Source organism: Papio anubis, chromosome 7 (assembly GCF_008728515.1).
Source record: "Papio anubis isolate 15944 chromosome 7, Panubis1.0, whole genome shotgun sequence".
NCBI classification, from domain to species: Eukaryota; Metazoa; Chordata; class Mammalia; order Primates; family Cercopithecidae; genus Papio; species Papio anubis.
In genome coordinates, this window is record NC_044982.1 from 6,436,170 (window position 1) to 6,456,442 (window position 20,273).

At 50.2% G+C, this 20,273-nt stretch overlaps 1 protein-coding gene and 3 long non-coding RNA genes across 12 annotated transcripts in view; 2 read left to right on the top strand and 2 right to left on the bottom strand.

The window, feature by feature from the left end:
* Nucleotides 1-20,273, bottom strand: part of EVL (Enah/Vasp-like) — a 174,318-nt gene that overhangs the window by 26,691 nt on the left and 127,354 nt on the right. The gene's annotated exons all lie outside the window — the stretch shown is intronic.
* Nucleotides 480-15,177, bottom strand: LOC108586986. Its single transcript, XR_002523532.2, has 2 exons — nucleotides 10,536-15,177; nucleotides 480-1,346 (listed from the first exon to the last, which is right to left on the bottom strand). It is a non-coding gene; the product is annotated as an uncharacterized LOC108586986 (long non-coding RNA).
* LOC108586985 lies at nucleotides 9,087-10,417 on the top strand. Its single transcript, XR_001905085.3, has 3 exons — nucleotides 9,087-9,356; nucleotides 9,556-9,627; nucleotides 10,263-10,417. It is a non-coding gene; the product is annotated as an uncharacterized LOC108586985 (long non-coding RNA).
* Nucleotides 10,862-19,658, top strand: LOC116268640. Its single transcript, XR_004184773.1, has 4 exons — nucleotides 10,862-10,946; nucleotides 18,197-18,253; nucleotides 19,143-19,273; nucleotides 19,567-19,658. It is a non-coding gene; the product is annotated as an uncharacterized LOC116268640 (long non-coding RNA).

Below are 20,273 nucleotides of genomic sequence, written 5' to 3' on the forward strand. Positions count from 1 at the left end.
GGGTCACAGGACAGAACCAGGTCAGGCGTGGCCCAAGTGTAGGAGAGCACCTGCTCGAGGGACTCTGAATGTGAGTCCCTGAGTTCACCAGGATCCATGACACATGCTTGCACGCAGCAGGAAGGGCAGGAGGAAGAGCATGGCCAACAGAACAGCCTGACTTTAACTCCACAGACATAACTGCTTTGCTTACCTCTGTATTCCCAGTACTTACCATAGTTTTTGACCTATAGTCAATGCAATACATACTTGTTAAGTACGTGGATGACTGGCCCTGGGCAAACTGTCTGAGCATCTTCAGCCACTGGGCGAGACTAGAGTGAGTGACACAGTCTTAAGAGAAAATAGCAGAAGTCTAATGGTTCATAAGCTCCCAGAGCGGGAAACAGTGGCTGAGCCGAGGACTGGGTCTCACGAACTATCAGTAAGTGAGATACCACAGGCTACCAATGGCAGTGCCACTTAGAAAATACAATGAGTTGGGGTAAGGAAAGAACTCAAGTTTATTGAGTGTCTATTACACTATGTACTAGATCCTGTGCCAGAGACTCAGATGCCACCTTGTTTAGCCTCCCTCGTCCTAGGAATCCTGCTGTGAGCTCCACTTTACCCATAAGAAAGCTGGAGAGTTGGAGAACTGAAGTAGCATCTTTGTGGCCTCTGAACAGTCAACAGTTAAGCCAGGCTTCAACCCTAAAACAGAGGACTCTAAAGCCCTCCACAGAGTCACCAAGACTGCAGGTGGATAGGACACATGGAGGAAGAAGGGTCAAGCGGGGCACAGAGGCAGGGAGAGCAAGAAGGGGAGCCCAGCCCTGGCTTGAGTGTGAGAAGCTGCAGCTCGGAGCCCCCTGGTGGAGCCCCTTCTTGGGCAGGAGTGTGGCACACTGCAGCCTCTCAGCACCCAATGGCCTTGCTGCCTCAATGCCCATCCATATGGCACCAGGAGAGGTATCCCAGGAGCTGGACAGGTTCTCAGGGCTGTACAGAGAGCCTTGGGAGCCACCCGGTCTGACCTCGAGTGCGAGGCCCTAGCCGGGGTGGGTGGTTCTCACTGGCAAAGTCTTATTCCCAAAGGGTGAAATCTGTCTTGCCAGGACTGCCCCCAGTGGTCTGTCAGGACCACAAAGGCTGTCTCTCTGTGCTGGTCTGGCGGCCCTGGTGCGCTCCCCTCCAGGCCTCTCTTGGTCCCCGTCCTGTCTTCTGTCTTCCAGTCCCTTCCCGCCTTGGCTGTGCTCTTCCGGACAGTTCTGGTTTGTACTAATCCCCTTCAGAGTGAACTCTGCTGGAGTTCTGCCAGTAAGTTAGGTGTGTGGGAGTCCCTCTCCTCTCTGGGCTTCAGTTTTCTATAAGGTGAGAAGGGTGGAACCAAGGATCATCAGCTCCAAATTTCTACAACTCTAAAGGACAAAGGAGGAAATATACTAAAATGTTAACAGTGGTATCTCGGGATTGTGGACTTATATTCCTTTTTTTGGATTTCCAAATCATGCACTACCTCTAAACAAATAAATGTCTAAGAGTCCCTACAGAGAATCCCTGCTCTGCGATCCATCCCCCACGAGGTGTGGCAGGTGCGGGGTAGGCAGGGAGCGCGGTGTGGCTCCTGTCTGAGGTAATGCATTAATTTATACAGCCAAAGGCAGGCAGACGAGGTGAGGCACTACTGACCCCTCCTCCTGACGAAGGCCTTCCTCTTGCCCACCCCTGAACATTTATGAGGCTCTGGGACACCAGCCCCCAGCTCCTCTGGGATGGAAGGGATGGGCTCAGTTTCCAGTTAGTCTCTATGGGAAAGGCATCCCCTGGGGCCCCTGAAAAGATAGAACCTGAGATGCTAGGAGTGCCAGAGACAAAGGATCCAGCACTTGCTCAGTGATGCTTGATGGAATTTCTGGCCAACAAACGACAGCCACCTGGTGTGAGCTGGGCAGAGTCCCAAGTCCTTCTAAGGCCTCCTCCCTGCTCTGCCATCTTTCTGGCTGGCTCCTTTCCCTCTTTCCAGAGGGTCCCCTCATTTTACAGTGAGATTGGGCCATCCCCGGCACATGTCTCCCTCTTGTCACAAGGCCCTGCTTTCCTCACAGGTGCCATTCCTATCACCAAGCGAACAAGTGTCCAAGCAAGGATGGAGTCTGTCAACTGGGCTAAGCTTGGTCTGGCCACTACTTTTACTGTCACCTGGCCAAGGCCATACAGGAATTGGTGGCAGAGCTGGGACCAGAGCCCATAACAAATGTCTCCCGGCCCAGGGCTCTGTCCACCCCAGTGCACTGATGCTCAGCCCTGGTTAATAAACAGACAGCTCTGCATTTGTCTTTGGGAAACAAAGGCAGCTAGTGTTTAACTCTATCCTCCGAGCTCAGCTCAGGAGGAGACAAATACCCGACTGTCACCCTCCCTATTCTAACACGAGCTTAGACAGCTTAGTTGCTTGCTTAAAGGAACCCGGAGTGAATTTTCCAGTCTTTCCGGCTGAGTCCTTACCACATGAATTTAGGCTCAAACAGGCTGACGTGTCTTACTCAGATTACCACAGCCAATGACCCACTGAAATCCTGCAACAGACCCTCCTGCCTAAGCCCTGGCCCTGGGCTTAGCAGAGACAGCTCAGCTCCATGGTGACCAACAGGTAAAGCTGTGTCTAGGAGCTCAGGGTCTGAAAGACCTGTCAGGCTGGAAGGTCATCACTTACAGATGTGGGGATGGCACTTCAGAAAGTGGGAGACTGACCAGGGCCACAGTGGGAAGCACCACCAGCCCTTGCAGTCATGCACCAAAAAGGAGACACCGGAGAGGAAAAGCGTTTGAATTCTGACAAAGGACAACAGGGGGCCTGGTGCTGCCCATGTACCGGTGAGCAGCACCCCTTGTGTAGAGGGGTCCCGAGTCCCAGGGAAAGGGCAGGGGCTTGCCCAAGCTCACATTCACACTGGGGAAAGCAGGGCTAGACCCAGTCTCCAGCTTCCAGGCCAGGACACCCCACTCCCATGGCTTGGGCCCACTAGGCTGTGTTCCTTAGGTGAGTTATTTTCCCTGTAGAATACTTTTTCTCTCTTCCTAATATGCTTATTTCGGCACACAAAACTAACCTTAAAATGAACCTCAAACAGAACAAGTTGCAATAAAAATCTGCCACATCTTAAGCTTAATGGTTCACAGAGCATCACTGCTTTTTTTTTTTTTTTTGTGACTAATCTGCCCAATCATCCATGGCTGGGCCTATTAACCCCATTTTATAGGTGGGGAAACTGAGGCTCGGAAAAGCTACCCAAGGTCATGCGCCTCCAGTGAACGGTGCTGCTGGAACAGAAGCTCAAGTCTCCCAGTACCCAGCTGCTGGTTCCACCCTGCCGCTTCCGCAAGGATGTCATTGCAAACCCCGTAGTTGGTCAGTGACAGATACTCGCCCCAAGATCCAGCACTCCCACCCCCACCCCCGGAGCAGGTGGGAGTGAAAGGAGAGGCCCATGAGGAGCAGGGAGGAGAGAGAGGGGCTCCCGTCACCTACAGCTCACTCTGCAAAGCACGGTGCAGTCCCAATGGCAGAAGCAAAAGCAGTGGAAGGCCCACTCCCTGCTGACCATCACGGGCAGGGCTCCGCGGCACAGGCCAGGGGCACCTCTGACACCGGGCCACTTACCTCTTCCCTGTCGCCTGGCTGGCGCAGTGGGAAACTGATACGCCATCCAGCCACCAAGTGGGCTTCCCCCCTCAATCTTTAATGAGGCTGCTCAGCTAACCTATCAGAACCTTCCTGCCCACCTGACTCCAGCAAGCTCCCAGGGCCCTGGCCCTGGAGGACTGTCCAGACCCCTCGTGGGGCCCAGCTCACAGGCCTCGGTGACACCAGGTGTCTGCCAGGAGACACTCCTCTTAACCCTGTGGGCAATGGGATGGAACAGGGTAGGTGTGGCGTCAGAAGGGAGCAAGTGTGCAGAGAATGCCTGTGAGGCATGCCTAAATTTGGCGCCACCCCAAACTTTGGTATGGGAAACCCAAGTTGGCACCCTCTCACAGAAGTAAGGCCCATTTGATTCCCTCCGGCCTTCCTTTGCTTGGCCCCCTGCTGGACTCCATGAAATGCTTCCTCTCCTGCAAACTGTCTCTTAGGAGCATCCTCTCTGGCCTGTCTAGATCCAAGCCTCATGCTCTCACTTGGAGAGCTTTCCAAGAGTCTCCAACTGGCCCCTCTGCCTCCGCTTATCCCATTGAGTCTGCTTACGGAGTCAATTTCAGAAAGCACAGGTCTTCCAAGCCATTCCTGGGCCAGGAAACTACTGTGGTTCTCCACTGGTCCACATGGGAACCTTGGGATTGGGTTCATCCTTACTTTGGGATTGGAGGCCTCTCAGGCTCCAACTTGCCTGTCCTAGTGCCCTGACTGCTGCTCCCAGCCAATGCCACCAAATCTCTCCCCTCCCTAAATGTCCCAACTCCCTTAGCGCCCTCTCTCAGGAACACCCATCATTCCCTCTTTGCTTCCCGGGAATCCAGTTCAAATAGGCAAAATACACATGGATTTTAAGAGCACAACACCGGACTTCAAAGGAATCCCCCCTCCACCCCTCACACTTGCTGCCTTGTGGGGGGCATCTGGAGCTTGGGACCTCATTCCTTCCTTGATTTCCCTCCTCCCGGCCCAAATCCTTCCCCCACACGATGAACAGACTGATTCTAGTGGGCCTTGTGACCCTGGGCCGGCTACTCACTTCCTCTCACTGGGACTTAATTTCCACACCTAAGGGGCTAGAGAGGAAGCATGAGGAGGATGATGATAGCAGCACCCACCGCTGAGTGCTCACTACCTGCCGGGCACTGTTCTGAGCACACAGACTGGAAGCCATTTAGAGTTAAATCTGAGTCCTGGCTCTCACTTGCTCTTTGACCTTCCTCGCAGCTTCAGGCATGAGGCTAAGCCCTGGGATGTTATGCTCAAAGCCTGCCCTTCTAGGCCTGGTCTTGCTTGTTCCTCAGCCCTCCCTTTCTCTTCTCCCACATGCATCCAAGATGGCAGCACTAGGTTCACATGCCTCTGCGTCGTTGCCTATTTTGCTTCTTTTTGGGCTACTCTTGTAACTGGTGAACGTCTGTCCAGCCCCTTTAAGACTCAGATCAGGCATGCCCGCTCTCGGGCCTCTCCCAGTAGCTCTCCCCTTCACCACAGCCGCCCCCGCAAGAAGCCCTGTGTTCTCTCCATCATAGCATAACATACACTGTATTGACAAGGCTCTCTCTCCACCCGGCTGTGAGCTCTGTGAACACAGGGACCATGTCTTATTCATCTTTGTGTTCTGGTGCATGGCCCAGAATAGATGCTCAGTAATTCACAGATGGGGTCATAGCTGTGGATACAAATGCTCCCCTGGAACTTACAATCTAGAGAGGAGAGACAGGCAACAAATAAAGATACAACATGTAGGAAGAAAAACACAGCAGAGAATGAGAATTAAAGGAATGTGTGTGGGTCGTTCTTCAGACAAACTGCGATTAGGTGGTGTAAGCAGAGGCCCGGATGAAGTGAGGGAAGGAGCCCTGAGGTTTTGGGGAGAAAACATTCTGGGCAGAAGGGGCCTTGCGTGTAGAGGCCCTGAGTTAGGAGCATGCTTGGCACATCTGGGGCATGGTGTAACTGGAATGAAGGAGGAGAGGTAGAGAGTAGGAGAGGAAGTGAGTTCAGAAAGATAGCGTGCCGGGCTACGCAGGCCACGGTAAGGATGTGGACTATATTCTGAGTTAAGCTAAAATCCTAAAGAGTTCTGGGCAAGGGCTGATGACCTGACTGAGAGGTGAAACGCAGTCTGCTTGCTGTGCAGGGAATGGACCAAAGTGGGCTAAGCGCAGGAGCAGGCCAGTCAGGCAGTGGCTGCCGTGAACCCCCGCTGTGTGGACACCCTGGATGAGTGATGGCAGGCAGCCGACAGGCAGCGGGCAGGGCCTCAAACACTCACAGCCTGTCCACTCTCACACTGGAAACTGTATCTCAAGTTCAGCACTTGGCTTTCTGAGTCTCCAAGTTATCTACCAAAATATTTGAGCTGGCTCTTATCCTATATGACCTGAAGCTGGCAGGCTACTTGTAAAACTCATTCCTTAGGAAAGAAATGATACATGCTACGTGAGGAAAAAAGAAAACAGCTATGAATGAATTCTTCCCTCACTTTCGAAGATGTGGGTATGTGGCTAGAAAGACGGGGCAGGTTAAATGTTTGTAACAATCAACCTCTGACCAAGCTGGGTTATGGTTTAGAAAGGTGGAGGGCTGCCAGCTGAGCAGGGTCTTTTGTGAGGCAGTCTGCTCCACTGGGCAGAGACCTGGACTGGAAATCAGGACATCTGGGCTCTGGGCCTTGAGCTCTGCATTCACCAGAGTGGCCTGGGGCAAGTTTCTTAGCACTGTGAGCCTTTGTTTCTTCCTTCTTAAAATGGAGAAAGTAATTCCTGCTGTCTCCCTGCAATCTCAGGGGGTTGTTGTGAAGGCCCAGGGAGCCGAGATCCAGGCACAAGAGCATCCAGGAAGGGGTTTGTTCCTTTCTGTAAGGACTATATGGCTTAGCTGTGGGGGGTGGCACACCAGAATGAAATGACCCTGGCTACAACTGAAGGGTGAGATCCCAGTGTCTAGGGCCTGGGCACTCCAGGAACAACTTGCATTCATGGTGTCATATGCTTACAAATCACAGTCCTATCTATTTTATCATTTGAGCCTCATGACAACCCTGTGAGGTGGTTGTTACACCCATTTTAAAGATGAGGAAACTGGCCGGGCACGGTGGTTCATACCTGTAATCCCAGCACTTTGGGAGGCCAAGGTGGGTGGATCACCAGAGGTCAGGAGTTCGAGACCAGCCTGGCCAACATGGTAAAACTCTGTCTCTATTAAAAATACAAAAATTAGCCAGGCATGGTGGTGCACACCTGTAGTCCCAGCTACTCGGGAGGCTGAGGCAGGAGAATCGCTTGAACCCAGGAGGCAGAGGTTACAGTGAGCTGAGTTCGCGCCACTGCACTCCAGCCGGGGTGACAGAGCAAGACTCTATCTCCAAAAAAAAAAAAAAAAAAAAGATGAGGACACTAAGGCTTACAATGGTGAAATAGCTTGCTCAAGGTTTCACAGCTGCTCCATGTGACAGGGTGGAGCAGGCGCCTGGAGCTAGGGCATGGTACTACTCTGTCACCTGCCCCCAGAATCTGTGCCACTTCTGTCAACCTCTGTGCTGACCATGGCAGGCACACCTCAGCTGGCTGCTCCCTGAGCCCCACCAGGAGGCATCAGGAAGGTGCTGGTGAGGTAAGGCTGGGGAATGAACCACCACCTATCTCAAACCCTGACTGGGCACATGGCACCTGGGCTGTAACTACGGAAGACTAAAACTCCAAAGGAATCTCGCCAGTAGTGTTAGGGAGATAATCCTGGGACTGGTGGAAGGAGGAGACCTCTCTTCTCTGGGATGTAAACTGCAATAAGCCAGCAGCTCTTTTGAGGATAATGGCAGCAGCAGGATGTGGGCGGGATGCTCTGAAATTAGGGGCCCCGTGAGGCATGCGCAGTACCGCCAATGCACAGAGGGAGATCCCCAGGGTATGGCAGAGCCTCTTCTCAGACCTTGATTTGAATTTCCAAACCACTGAGATCTGCTGGTGCCGTGGTCCTCCTCCTCATCAGATCCCCCCATCCACCCCCAGCCCTGCAGGGCCCAGGTTCAAGCCCCGCTTCCCTCAGAAAGCGTTCCCTGGCCATCAGGATCCAAGCAGCCTGGCTTCCCTCTGTGTCCCAATGTGATGGCTGCTGGGACTACACAGGAGTTGATATTGTTAGTCACTTTTTTTTTTTTCCCTGAGACAGGGTCTTGCTCTGTTGCCCAGGTTGGAGTGCAGTGGTGTAATCACGGCTCACTGCAGCCTCAGACTCCAGGGCTCAAACAATCCTCCTACCTCAGCCTCCTGAGTAGCTGGGACCACAGGCACACGCCACCAAAACTGGCTAATTTTTAATTCTTTTCTAGAGACCAGGGTCTTGCTATGTTGACCAGGCAGGTCTTGAACTCTTACACTGAAGTGACCCCTGACCTCCTAAAGTGCTGGGATTACAGGCATGAGCCACTGTGCACGGCTGATATTGTTAGTTACCTTTGCAAGTAATTTTTTTAAAAAAGAGTAACTTCAAACTGTTACAGTAATTTAAAGGTGACAAAGAATGTTTACAAACATCATCCATCTCATGGTTCCCTCACAACAACCCTGTGAGGTGGGTCTGATTCAGCCATTTCACAGATGGGGAAACTGAATCTTAGAAAAGTCAGTCACATGCCCAAGGGCACACTCCTGGCACAGCTGGTACTGGAACCAGATCCGAGTTCACGTCCGAAGTTCCTTCCACAGTACGTACACCTCAGGGCCACAGCAGCTGAAGGCCCTTCCACAGGCTGTGGCTGGAGAAGGCGTGCTCCTCTGTTTGGGGTGGTGATAAGTAGGCCAAGGTGACGGGTGCGATTTCTGTGTGAGACAATTCCATTAACCATGTCCCTCAATCACAGATAGCACCCCTCACCTTGAGCCCAGTTTCACAGGCCGGCCAGCAGGCGGTCTTGGTTCAGGAACTCCGACTTAGTCTGCAAAGAAGGGCGCGATGGCAGGAAGTGTCAGGCTACACAAGGCACATAATATGACGTGGGCGCAAGCTGGGCGCTCGTTCAGTCACCAGACACCTCTGATGTATCAATCTCTCTTCGGGGCTCCCGAGACACAGAAACAGACACCTGCCCTCGAGGAGCTCACAGTCTAGACAAACAAACCCAGGGTCCAAACAAATGAGACAGCAGCAGTGTACGCGGAGTGGGAAGGGGTGCCTGAGGTCTCCTGGGGCACCGGGAAGGCTTCACAACAGCAGGGCAAAGGCTGAGCAGAAGGAGACCAGGAGTATGGAGAGAACGTGCATGAGGGCAGGCGCGGGGCCCTTTAGATGCAGCCCAGGGAGGACAGACTGAAGAAAGACAAGAGAAGGTGGATGGGTTACAACCCCATTATGACACTTCAGGTGACAATGGGAGCCAGTGAGTCAGAGGGACCCAGGGCTCAGGCCAGTGCACAGCCTTCACTGCTGGACATGGTCCCACAGGACCTCAATGCTGAGCTGGGGCCTGGGCTGAGTCAGGAGACAGGACTCCAGGCACGGCAGCCTCTGGGTCCTGGTGTGCGCCTACAGCCAGGGATGGATATACTGAGAGCTTATAATGTGGGTTTTTGGGGTCCAGAGACTAAGATGTAACTTTCCGAATTTCCAACCTGACTGGATTCATGCAGTGGGAATAGCAGGACATGTCAAGTGGCAGCTGACTGTTAGGACAGAGGCAAAAGTAAGCCCTGCGGGAGTGCAGGAGGGAGCGCAAAGTCACGGTGCGGGCGGGCGGTGGCTGGAAAAGGCTCCATCTGTGGAGCCACATTCTGACAGGACGAGTGAGATTTTAGAAGTGTGGGGAAAAGTGAGAGGGGAAGAAGGGCCAGGGGCACAGGAGAGCCTGAGTAAGAGTGTGACTGACGGTGTGACTTGGGTAGCTGCTGGCATGGAGGTGTACGAAGGCCCTGCCTCATCCAACATCTGGAGCCCCGGAGTGAGAACAGGGGTGGGTAAGTAAATAGACACATCCAGCTTTCAGAAGGTGGCCACCAGAGGGCAGCTGGGAGCAGGCAGGAGGCCAGGGGCTTGCCGTCCTGTTCCCTTCAGGCAGGGCCAAGCTAGGCCTGCTTTCTCTCAGGTGGCACAAGGTGTCAAATGGCCTTGGCGGCCAGGGAGATGAAGACAGTACAGTACTTCCTTCTCTTTAGGGGAGAAAGAGAGGTAATTTCCAATGGAAAGAGGTTCATGAGAAGCAAAATTCAGCCCCACCTCCAAGAGCTATGAGGTTTAACAAACTTCCACTCCCCTCCAAAGAGCACATGGAGCTGGGCCTGATTCTTCCCGGGAAGGCCTGTCTGTAAGTCCCTTTCCTGGGCTCTTTCTCAACACTGTGCTGAGGTTGCAGCCATTGGGCCACTGGGCATCGATGAAGGGCGTAAGAGGTTGAAAAATTGGGAAAACATTTATTATCCAGCACCAGGAGCTTCATATTTTGAAATATACCAATGATGTTATTACACGCAAACCAAGTAGGAAAAGGATGTACATTATGCTCCAAGAGCCAAAGAGAATAAGCACTTCATCTGTGTTTTAATTTGCCTGGATTCCCACTAAGCTATGGGGTTTTTCTTTTTCTTTTCTTCAGAGTCCCACTGCATAAAATCAATGAAGAACTACTCTGGCTGCATCAGGGCGAGGGCCCTGGTATACCTTGGTGGACCCCTGGAACTCCTCAAAATAGCCAGTTTGAAATCCACTGCATTCAACCCCCAAACTGCAATAAACTTGCCTTTGACCACACATGCTTCTGTCCCAACCCCACCCAATCCAGCAGCAGGGGCACATCTGACAAGATTTCATTAGTGAGAACCAAATGGGAAGAAACAGTCAAAATTTAGTTACTCAACCCTCTCCGTACCAGCACTGTTTTCCGTGCACCTCGGCCCTCTTCCTAAAGCCTGGTCCTTTTCTGGTCCTTGGCCTGGAAAAAGTGATCTTTCATGAGGGAATGCTAGCGGAGGAATGCTGGGTGTGGCCACGGTTCTGCCCAGACTTGTCCTGTGGCCTGCACACACCCTCCCCCTCACTGGGTCTTTGTTTTGTCACCTGTAAATGTAAATCCAGTCTCATGACACCCAAGCCTCCTCCCCTGGCTCCCACTCACTGGCCCTACTATCTGCCTTCTACACCAGCAGAGGCTTTGAGGGGGATTTTCTTTAAAATTCACTCCCACTATGTGGTCGAGTGCCATCAGCTTGCGGTTTTGCTTCAAGTGCCACCAGGGCCCTGCTCTCCTGGAGTAATGGGAGACGATGATACGATGACTCTGGTAAGTTCTGAGAGGACCTACAGTGGTTTAATGGAAAACTGTTGGATGTGGGGACAAAAAGAGGAGCAGCATGGGGCACAGCCCTGAAGGCCACATATCAGGCACCGGGCATCTTCGTGTCATGTGAACTGCCACCGGCCTCTGGTGTCATTCCATCTGCTGATGGGGGAGGTGACTTGCTCAGGGTCACAGAGACCCAACGTAGCCCGGCTCCAGGACATGCACTCTTCCCACTAGACCAAGCTGCTCCCACGACACTTCCTGGCACTGGAGAAGAAGAGGAGTGTGTTCTCATCCCAGCTTCTCTTCCTGACTGGGTCATATCAGGAAATGGTTTGGGCCAAGTACTCACTTCCTCCCTCTGGGGCTCAGTTTTCCTGGCTGTGAGATGAGACAGACACTGTGCTATCTACACAGCACTGTTAAGCAACGACCAGGCAAGACACGGATACAACGTAGGAAGGAAGCAGCCCGAGTTTCACAGAACTTCAACTCTCTCAGGCCTAATGGTCCCCTTTTTATTATAATATTTTGTAATGACGCTTGTATTATCCTGAAGTGAAATTCATAGATTACATAGCCTATCTACATAAATTAGGAAAAGATCAGTATAATGCTTTACATGTACTGCAAAGGAGAGAGAAAAGAGAAGTAGTCTATAATAACATGTGCATTACAACACATAAAGAACCAGATCCAGCTACGCTAGGAGACGGAGGTGGTCCACACCTGCACCCACCCACAGACCCACTGGGAGTGCTGCTGCCGCAAACGGATGTGACGAAGGGGAGGTCTATGGATGACTGAAACGTCACAGTGACGATGCTGGAGATAGGACTTTCCAAAACAGAAAACAACTCTTGGTAAAGTTACAAACAAAATTAAGTATGATTTTCTTTTGATGTATGCAGTAGCTGAATTCCTAGAAAATTCAGCACATACTAAACCTGGTTAAAAAAAAAAGTGCTTTTTCTTAAAACAGAGCAAGCTCTGGCTCAGATAATAAAAGAGTTTTTCAACGGCATGTTTTGGTGGGACATGCAAAACAAGACTTCACTGTGCAGGATGATCCTGCACACTGCAATGTGTCTAGCGCCCCTGGCCCCGCTGCCCCTAAATCACCAACACCTTCTCTGTTTCCACTTTGTCTCTGGTGAGAGCTTCTTGTCTAGTCTGACGTTGCCATTTCAGAGTCTAGAACATCAACATCTACAAAGAAGACAAAACGTAACTGAAGCCACATGCGAGGCAATGGCTGAGTGGGGGCAAGAGCCTCCTCCTGGCTTCCAGGGCAGGTTCTCCCCCTGACTCAAGGAAGCTCATGGAGAGTCAAACTTTCTGCAGAGTTTCAGACACTGTGGCAGGGGAGGCATGTTCCTTATTCAGCTGGGACGTGGCCAAGCGGCTGCTGCTGCTACAACCACTACTACTTACTGCTAGTCACCATCACAGCCCTTCCTGCCTGTGCTAGGCTGTCTGTCTCAGAATACTTCTACAGCCATCGTCCCCTTGGACTCTCATGCTGCAAGACAGACATGCCACGGATAACCACCTACATTGCATAGACAAAGAAACCAAGGCCCAAGAAAGAGAAGTGAGTTGCCCAAATCACATGCAAAGGAAGAGCACAGCCAGGTCTAGCACCCAGGTCTCTTGGTTCCCTCAACACCATGACCTCTTACCAAGCAGATGACAGCTTACCCAGCACCCTGAAGAAAAGGGCCTCTTGCCTGGTAAAAGACTGCGGAGGACAATCAGTACTCTGTGTTCCAAATGAGGATACTGAGGCTTGCAAATGTCACTAGACCTGATGAGGTCACATAGTAAGCAGATGGTGGGACTAGGGCAAGAGCCAGGCCTCCTGAGTCTCAGTCTGGAAGGCTAGAACTGCGGTCCCTGTTCTTAGAGGGTTGCTGAGATTCAAAAGGTGAAAAGGTTCGTGCAGTTATCACACATATCCTGAGTCCCCGTGGTGGGTCCCCTCTGTACTTGTTCTAGAGAGGCAGGGATGACTGAGACAACACAGGTTCTGCTCCCCGTAAGACTAGCGTGCTGGTAGGGATGCTGGTACCAAAGAGGCATCCTGAATAAAACATGCTAAGTACCACGAAGGAGTAAACATGCAGGGCCAAGGGCACTGGCTGCAGCTGCCCAACAGGAGGCAGTAGGTGGAGCAGCAAGGGTGTGGCCCTGGATGTTGGCATGACCGGTGCAAGGTGTGACTCTGGGGCCCAGTGGCTCTACTGTGAGGCCAGCTCCCATCCCTTCTTTTCCTTCAGCTACAGCAGTAGCTCCAAAGGTTTTTTTTTTTTTTTTTTTAAAAAAAAAAGGTAAAGGGAGGAGAAATTGGATTATACATCCCTAAAACCCTTCCTATCTTTAAATTCACTTGTGACTGCAGCTCAGTGAGGGGATTCTTTATCTACACATTTGATCTCACAGTGGAGCTGCCATGCTTCTTTCTCACGTTCCTGCAGTGATTCATCCAGGGAAACTCTTTCTCAAATAGGCACTCGGACTTCTTATAGTTCCAAATAAAGACTATTATTAGGACCATTAACTGTTATGACTATTTTTAATGCATAACTACCTCATCCCCAACATAATGGGAGCTTTGTAAGGTTTATAAAAACCTTGCAAAGTTCTCTAAGAACTTTCTGAGGAGCAGGGAAACATCTTGGCGCTGGGACCCTCACGCTAGTGTGGAGAGCTCCTTATTCCTTAGAATTGTCTCAAATAAACCAAGTGGCCACCTTCACTAGTTAGGAGGCACGACCCATAAAATAACTCATGCTTTGAGACAATATTATCCACATGAATAACCAATTGATCCAGTACGAGGAAAGGAGCAGCCAAAGCCAGAGATCTGATAAACCATGAAAAGTAATGACTTTCAGCTTTCAGGACCAGATATTACAATAAAGAAAAAGAAAAGTAATGGCTGAAGGTCTGCCTGAGAGGAAGAAGATTTAAACCACTACTGTCATAATAAATAGAAGAACTCAAAAGTCAAGTCCCCTGGGGCTGCTGAATGCAGAGGCAGACTCTGCACTTGTCCCCAGCCCAGTGCCACCTGAAAAGGTCACAGTGGGTTTTAAAAAGACAGCAACTATTTGCCAAATACTTACTGGGTGTTAGGAACTGTCCTGAGCACTCTAAAGGGATGATTACAGTTAATCCTCAGAACAACCAATGGGCAGGTACAGGTCAGGCAACTGGGGTACACGGAGATCAAGTAACTTGCTCAAGATCAGTACATACACACACCCCCCCCCACATGTATACACACCCACTCACACGCACCCTCCTGCAGCACGTGCATGCATATACCCATAGCACACAGGGCCCTGGGCGCAGGGATGTGAAAAACACAGACAGGTGGCACATACCACCTGCCCTCAGGAGCTTGTATCTATGTACTCAACACCCAACAGCTCTTTTGCGTCTGTAGATGCATCATGCACTGTGATGGGTGCTGGGATCCAACGGGGAACAGGAGCTGTTGTGTCTGTGCCTCTCACAACAGCCTTGTGGGAGACCAAACAGCAACCGGATCTTAATGTTACAAAGTTGTAAATGGCAATGGGGAGCATGGGGAGCACACAGAAGGGGCGCCTCACCCTGACCTGGGGTGGGCATGAGGGGGGGCCACAGAAGTCGTCCCAGAGAAAGGGACACCCAGTAGGAGAGGAAAGATCAGTACATGAGCAGGCAAAATGAAGAGGAAATGGATAAAGAGAGGTAGAAACCAAGTGTCCCGGGAGGCCAAGCGGAGAGACAGAAGTTGAGGGAGGAGGAAAGCTTTGCTGAGAGAGCATTAGGCTGGATCCAGAGGGCTGGGGAGGATGTTGATAAGCAGAGATGCTAAGAAAACATTCCAGGGAGGGAACAATATTTGAAAAGCTTGGCATCCAATCCCTATAGGACGCTGCCTTTTCTACATCTGTCCTTGGCTGTGTGCCTTTCTACTGTTTGTATATTTTTAGAAAAGAAAAACACAAGCTCATCTGAAAGCTCCCTGTGTGCTCTTGTCATTTTTGGTATCCTTTTCCTTAAAAAAAAAAAAAAAAAAAAAAAAAAAAAAAAAAAATCTCTGGGACAATGTAAAATGACAACCTCTCAAGCCCCAGAGCCACGAAATCTTGCCTCTGGTTTCTGTCCCTTTTTTTTTTTTGGGACGGAGTCTCGCTCTGTCACCATGCTGGAGTGCAGTGAGGCGATCTCAGCTCACTGCAACCTCTGCCTCCTAGGTTCAAGCGATTCTCCTGCCTCAGCCTCCCAAGTAGCTGGGACTAGAGGTGCACGCCACCACGCCCAGCTAATTTTTGTATTTTTTCTTTTAGTAGAGATGGAGTTTCATCATGTTGGCCAGGATGGTCTTGATCTCTTGACCTCGTGATCCGCCCGCCTCAGCCTCCCAAAGTGGTGGGATTACAGGCATGAGCCACCGTGCCCAGCCTTTCTGTTCATTTTTAAAAGTAGGTGACAGTACAATGGTGGGTGCCAAGATCAGCAGGCAGCAGAGAAATACTCTGGTCGGAAGTGCCCTTTAAGGAGAGAAGAGGAACGGGTGGGTGTCGGCCGGCACGGGAGAAAGAAAATGCCAATCCTCCCTCTGGCACTTCTGGAGGAATCTAGGTCTCCTAGCTGCTAGCTCGCCCTTCCCCACCATTACACCAGATGGCGTCTCTTTGGAAGCCAGACGAGGAAGAGCCAAGGAATCTGTGACCCACCAACATGACTCTAGGCGCTAAACAAGAAGTTTCTCCAGCAGAAGGAAAGGTCCAAGGAACGACAAACACAAATAACAGTAACTCCTAAAATGTAGGCAACGTAGACATCACCTGACAGTCAAAGAGGTGTACTTATCCTCTATCATGAGCCTGGAACATACCACATGACATCAGGCTGCCTCCATTCATTTGCGGAAGGAAATACAAGATTGCTTTGTCATTAGAGGATGCACGCACCTGGGGAGTGGGAAATCATGCAGATATAACAAAAGGTGCAAGGAGGCTGTGTTCCTCCATGCTGTGCTGCATTTGTCAAAGGTACTGATAAAAATAATGGAAAAGATGAAATTGCCTACTAATGTATGAAAAATGTTCATCCTTACCAGTAAAGAAAAATGCAAGTCAGACCAGGCGTGGTGGCTCACACCTGCAATCCCAGCATTTGGGAGGCTGAGGCGGGTGGATCACTTGAGGTCAGGAGTTCCAGACAGGCCTAGCCAACATGGCGAAACCTTGTCTCTACTAAAAATACAAAAATTAGCCAGGCATGGTGGTGGGCGCCTGTAGTCACAGCTACTCAGGAGGCTGAGGCAAGGTAATCGCTTGAACCCAGGAGGCAGAGGTTGCAGTGAGCCAAGACAGTGCCACTGCACTCCAGCCTGAGTGACAGAGCAAGACTCCATCCTCCCCAAAAAAGAAAAATGCAAATCAAAATGTTTTCCCTTCTCTTGTGTTTACAAAGATTAATGAGAGTATTAATGCCTAGTGCTTATGAAGTCTGAGGGGTGGGCAACTGCCTCTTGCTGGACAGCGTGTAAACCAGGATGTTCATGCTAGAAGGCATTTGGCGAGACTTCCCAAAACTTTATTTTCTAATTTTTATTTATTTATTTTTTGAGACGGAGTTTTACTCTTGTTGCCCAGGCTGGAGCATAATGGTGTACATCTCGGCTTACTGCAACCTCTGCCACCTGGGTTCAAGTGATTCTCCTGCCTCAGCCTCCCAAGTAGCTGGGATTATAGGCATGTGTCACCACGCCCAGTTAATTTTGTCTTTTTTTTTTTTTGAGATGGAGTTTCCCTCTCGTTGCCCAGAGTGGAGTGCAATTGTGCAATCTCAGCTCACCGCAACCTCCGCCTCCTGGGCTCAAGCGATTCCTGCTTCACCCTCCCGAGTAACTGGGATTACAGGTATGCGCAACCATGCCCGTCTAATTTTATATTTTTAGTAGAGATGGGGTTTCTCTATGTTTGTCAGGCTGGTCTTGAACTCCCAACCTCAGGTGATCCGCCTGCCTCAGCTTCCCAAAGTACTGGGATTACAGGTGTGAGCCACCGCACCCGGCCTAATTTTGTCTTTTTAGTAGAGACAAGGTTGGCCGGGCTGGTCTCGAACTCCTGACCTCAGGTGATCTGCCCACCTTGGCCTCCCAAAGTGCTGGGATTACAGGCATGAGCCACCATGCCTGGACCCAAAACTTGAAAAGCACATATATTGTTTGACACAGAAACATGCCCAAGGAAAATAACTGGACAAGCATACAAGTATGGACACATGAGATACAAAGTACACATACACATAAAAATACAAGAATGCCCTCTACCACATGAGGGTAATCGTGGAAAATGGGACAATCAACATGTTTCCAAGTAGATGGTGCTTACATCATGGCATTATCTTTGCATGGTCCTCAGCAGACTACCTTAGCCACATAAATATTGGAAGGTTCATACTTCCATTTTTTTTTTTGAGACAGACTCTTGCTCTGTCACACAGGCTGGAGTGCAGTGGTGCAATCTTGGCTCACTGCAACCACTGCCTCCTGGGCTCAAGCCTCAGCCTCCCAAGTAGTTGAGACTACAGACACATGCCAACAAGCCAAGCTAATCATGCACACTGTATGATTTCATTTACATGACGCTCAAAAACAAAAGTGGACTTCCTATCTATTCTTAAGTTCAGGGACTGTGGGGAGGGGCCTTTCGGTGCTGACCACATTTTCTTTCTCGGTCTGGCACTGGGAACCGCGCACGCACGTGTGTAACAGCTCAACAAGCTGCATCTGCGCATCTGCGCATGGTACTGTCAGTAGACTTGGACCTCGGCTGAAGCAAAAGCTTATTCGTCAGTGGGCTGTAGGACCTCCAGTCCATGCAAAGGAGGCCACTGCCAGCTGAACCAGAATGGATAACTAACTGTTCCCCCTCATGAAAGCTTCAAACCAGGGTACTCTCACATTCTATGCACACATCCAAACTAGCTGATGTTTCCCACCCCTGCCTCAACAAGACACTCATTCAATCCCAGGGGATGTAGGAGGTCGGGTTCTGGATCTTACCATCTGACACCGAGAAGTTATTTCCTCATAATGGGGCATGGCTTTCTTATCTGAAAATGAGGGCAGGATTAACTGAGTTACCTGTGATTCTCTGGTGAATTTAATAAAATAACTAGTAGTTTTTACTTAATTTAAGCACTAGCTCTGAAAGTGCCTTATTTTTTTTTTTGCCCTCAAGGTAACTGCATGTACAAGTAAAATAAAGCTTAACTCCCACATCCTGGAGGCAGGCGAGGTAAGTTCAGTTGGAAATGTTAAACTCAGCTCACGGTTCTTGGGTGGAAACAGTTTCGTAAACATTTGCCGGGCGCTTACGATGCCTCAGGCCCTGTAATCATCACTCAACACTGCCACGGTTAAGATGCTTCTTTACGATGCTATCCAAGTGCTAAGCAGAAAGTCCACAAACTTTGGAGCATTGTCAAGAAGGGAAAGCTGCAAGTACCTGCTCTATGCACGACCCGTGGGAAGCATGTTCAAAACATGTTCTTTATTTACTTAAAAAACCCACAAAACTCTCCTAGAGAGAGAGAGAGAGAGAGAGAGAGAGAGAGCGGGGGAGTGTGTGTGTGTGTGTGTGTGTGTACGTGTGTGTGTAAGAGACAGGCTCTCACAATGCTGTCCAGGCTGGACTCAAACTCTTGGACTCAAGTGATTCTTCTACCTCAGCCTCACGATCTGCAGGCATAATGCACCACCATGCCCAGATCTCCTAGAGCTTAAAGCGGGTCCTAAAGCTCCAACATATCAGGCTCTGTACACACATTTTTTTCTTTTTTTTTTTGTAGAGACAGGGTCTTGCTATGTTGCCCAGGTTGGTCTTGAACTCTGGACCTCAAGTGATCCTTCTTCCTTGGTCTCTCAAAGTGTTAGGATTATAGGCCTGAGCCAGCACGCCTGGTCCCAGGACATATTTAAATGCCATAGCCCTCCAGGTCCTGAGTACTGTGTCTCTTCATTTCCCACCTCAATTCTGGTAGCAGTAACAGCAGCAGCAACAATAATGATCGTAATAATACTCACAAATGCTAATAGAGTTGTTACTAGGCCAGGCAACCTAAGAAACATTTTACATTCTAGTTCATTTAAATGTAAAAACAACCCTATGTCCCCCCATTTTATAGGTAAGGAAATTGAGGCACAAAAACATTCAGTAACTTGCTCAGGAGTTCCTCTGCTAGCATATGTCAGAACCAGGACTCGAACTGACCAGTGTGACTCCATGCCTGGTTCTTAACCACCAAGTTCTCCCAAGGTAGGCTCTCCAGCCAACGGCAGGACCATAACCCAGGCAATCAAGACACCCATCCTGGGAAAGCCTCGTTTCTCCCTCCAAAGCTACCACTGCAAATGTCCAATAAAAGCCACACGTAATTTTGCTTCTTTGCTTTAACTGCCCTGCTGAAAAACTTTTTGCTAGTCCCTCTCCCATGGTCTACCCTAAGTATCAAGCCAGCCCAACGTCTTCCAGTATTTGGGGCCTTTCACTGTGCAAGCCCCAGCGCCGTTCCAATTTCATTTCCAATCTCTTTCCTGTCGGCACTCCAGGCCCCAGAAATGCTGCATCGCCCTCTTCCCAGCACATGCAGGCTCACTCCGGCCCTTCTGCCTTCGCTGCTTTTCCTGCCTGCGATGCCCACTCCAGCCTCTGCCTGTGACCTGCTCACCCAGAACTCCGGCTCAGATGGCACCACCACTGTGGAAGTCTCCCTTGGCGGCTCTGACGGGCAGTTACTTACATCCTATTCTGTGGTCCCTAAGTACCTTACATGTACCTTTATTAAAACACTTACTGCAATACATTCCACTTAGCTGTTTGAGAACCTGTCTACCCTGAAAAACGAAGAGCCTTGAGGGGAAGGCCGCTGTTCACTTCTCATCTATTTTGCCAACACAGTTTCTTGCCCTAAGTATTTAATAAACTTTTGTTAAACATATGAATGAATAATTAAATTCAAAAATAAAGTCTTGATTGTTTTCTCCCATCTCTCTCAAACGATTGTTCTGGAATACGGAAACAGGATGGCAAGTTTAAAACAGATCTGGATATGTAGCTTCAGGGACACATCTGTACAAATCTACATCTCACAAGTGGCAAAGAGATACAAACTCCATTCTTTCCTCCTCTGAACTGTTGTATCTCTAAATCTAGAGGCAGGCAGCAGCTTTCTCTGAGGACACATGCAACCTCGGCTCAATGCAGTGACAGTGCTAGGACACCTGGAGAGCCAGAGCTGTGGGAGGGCAGAGGTAGA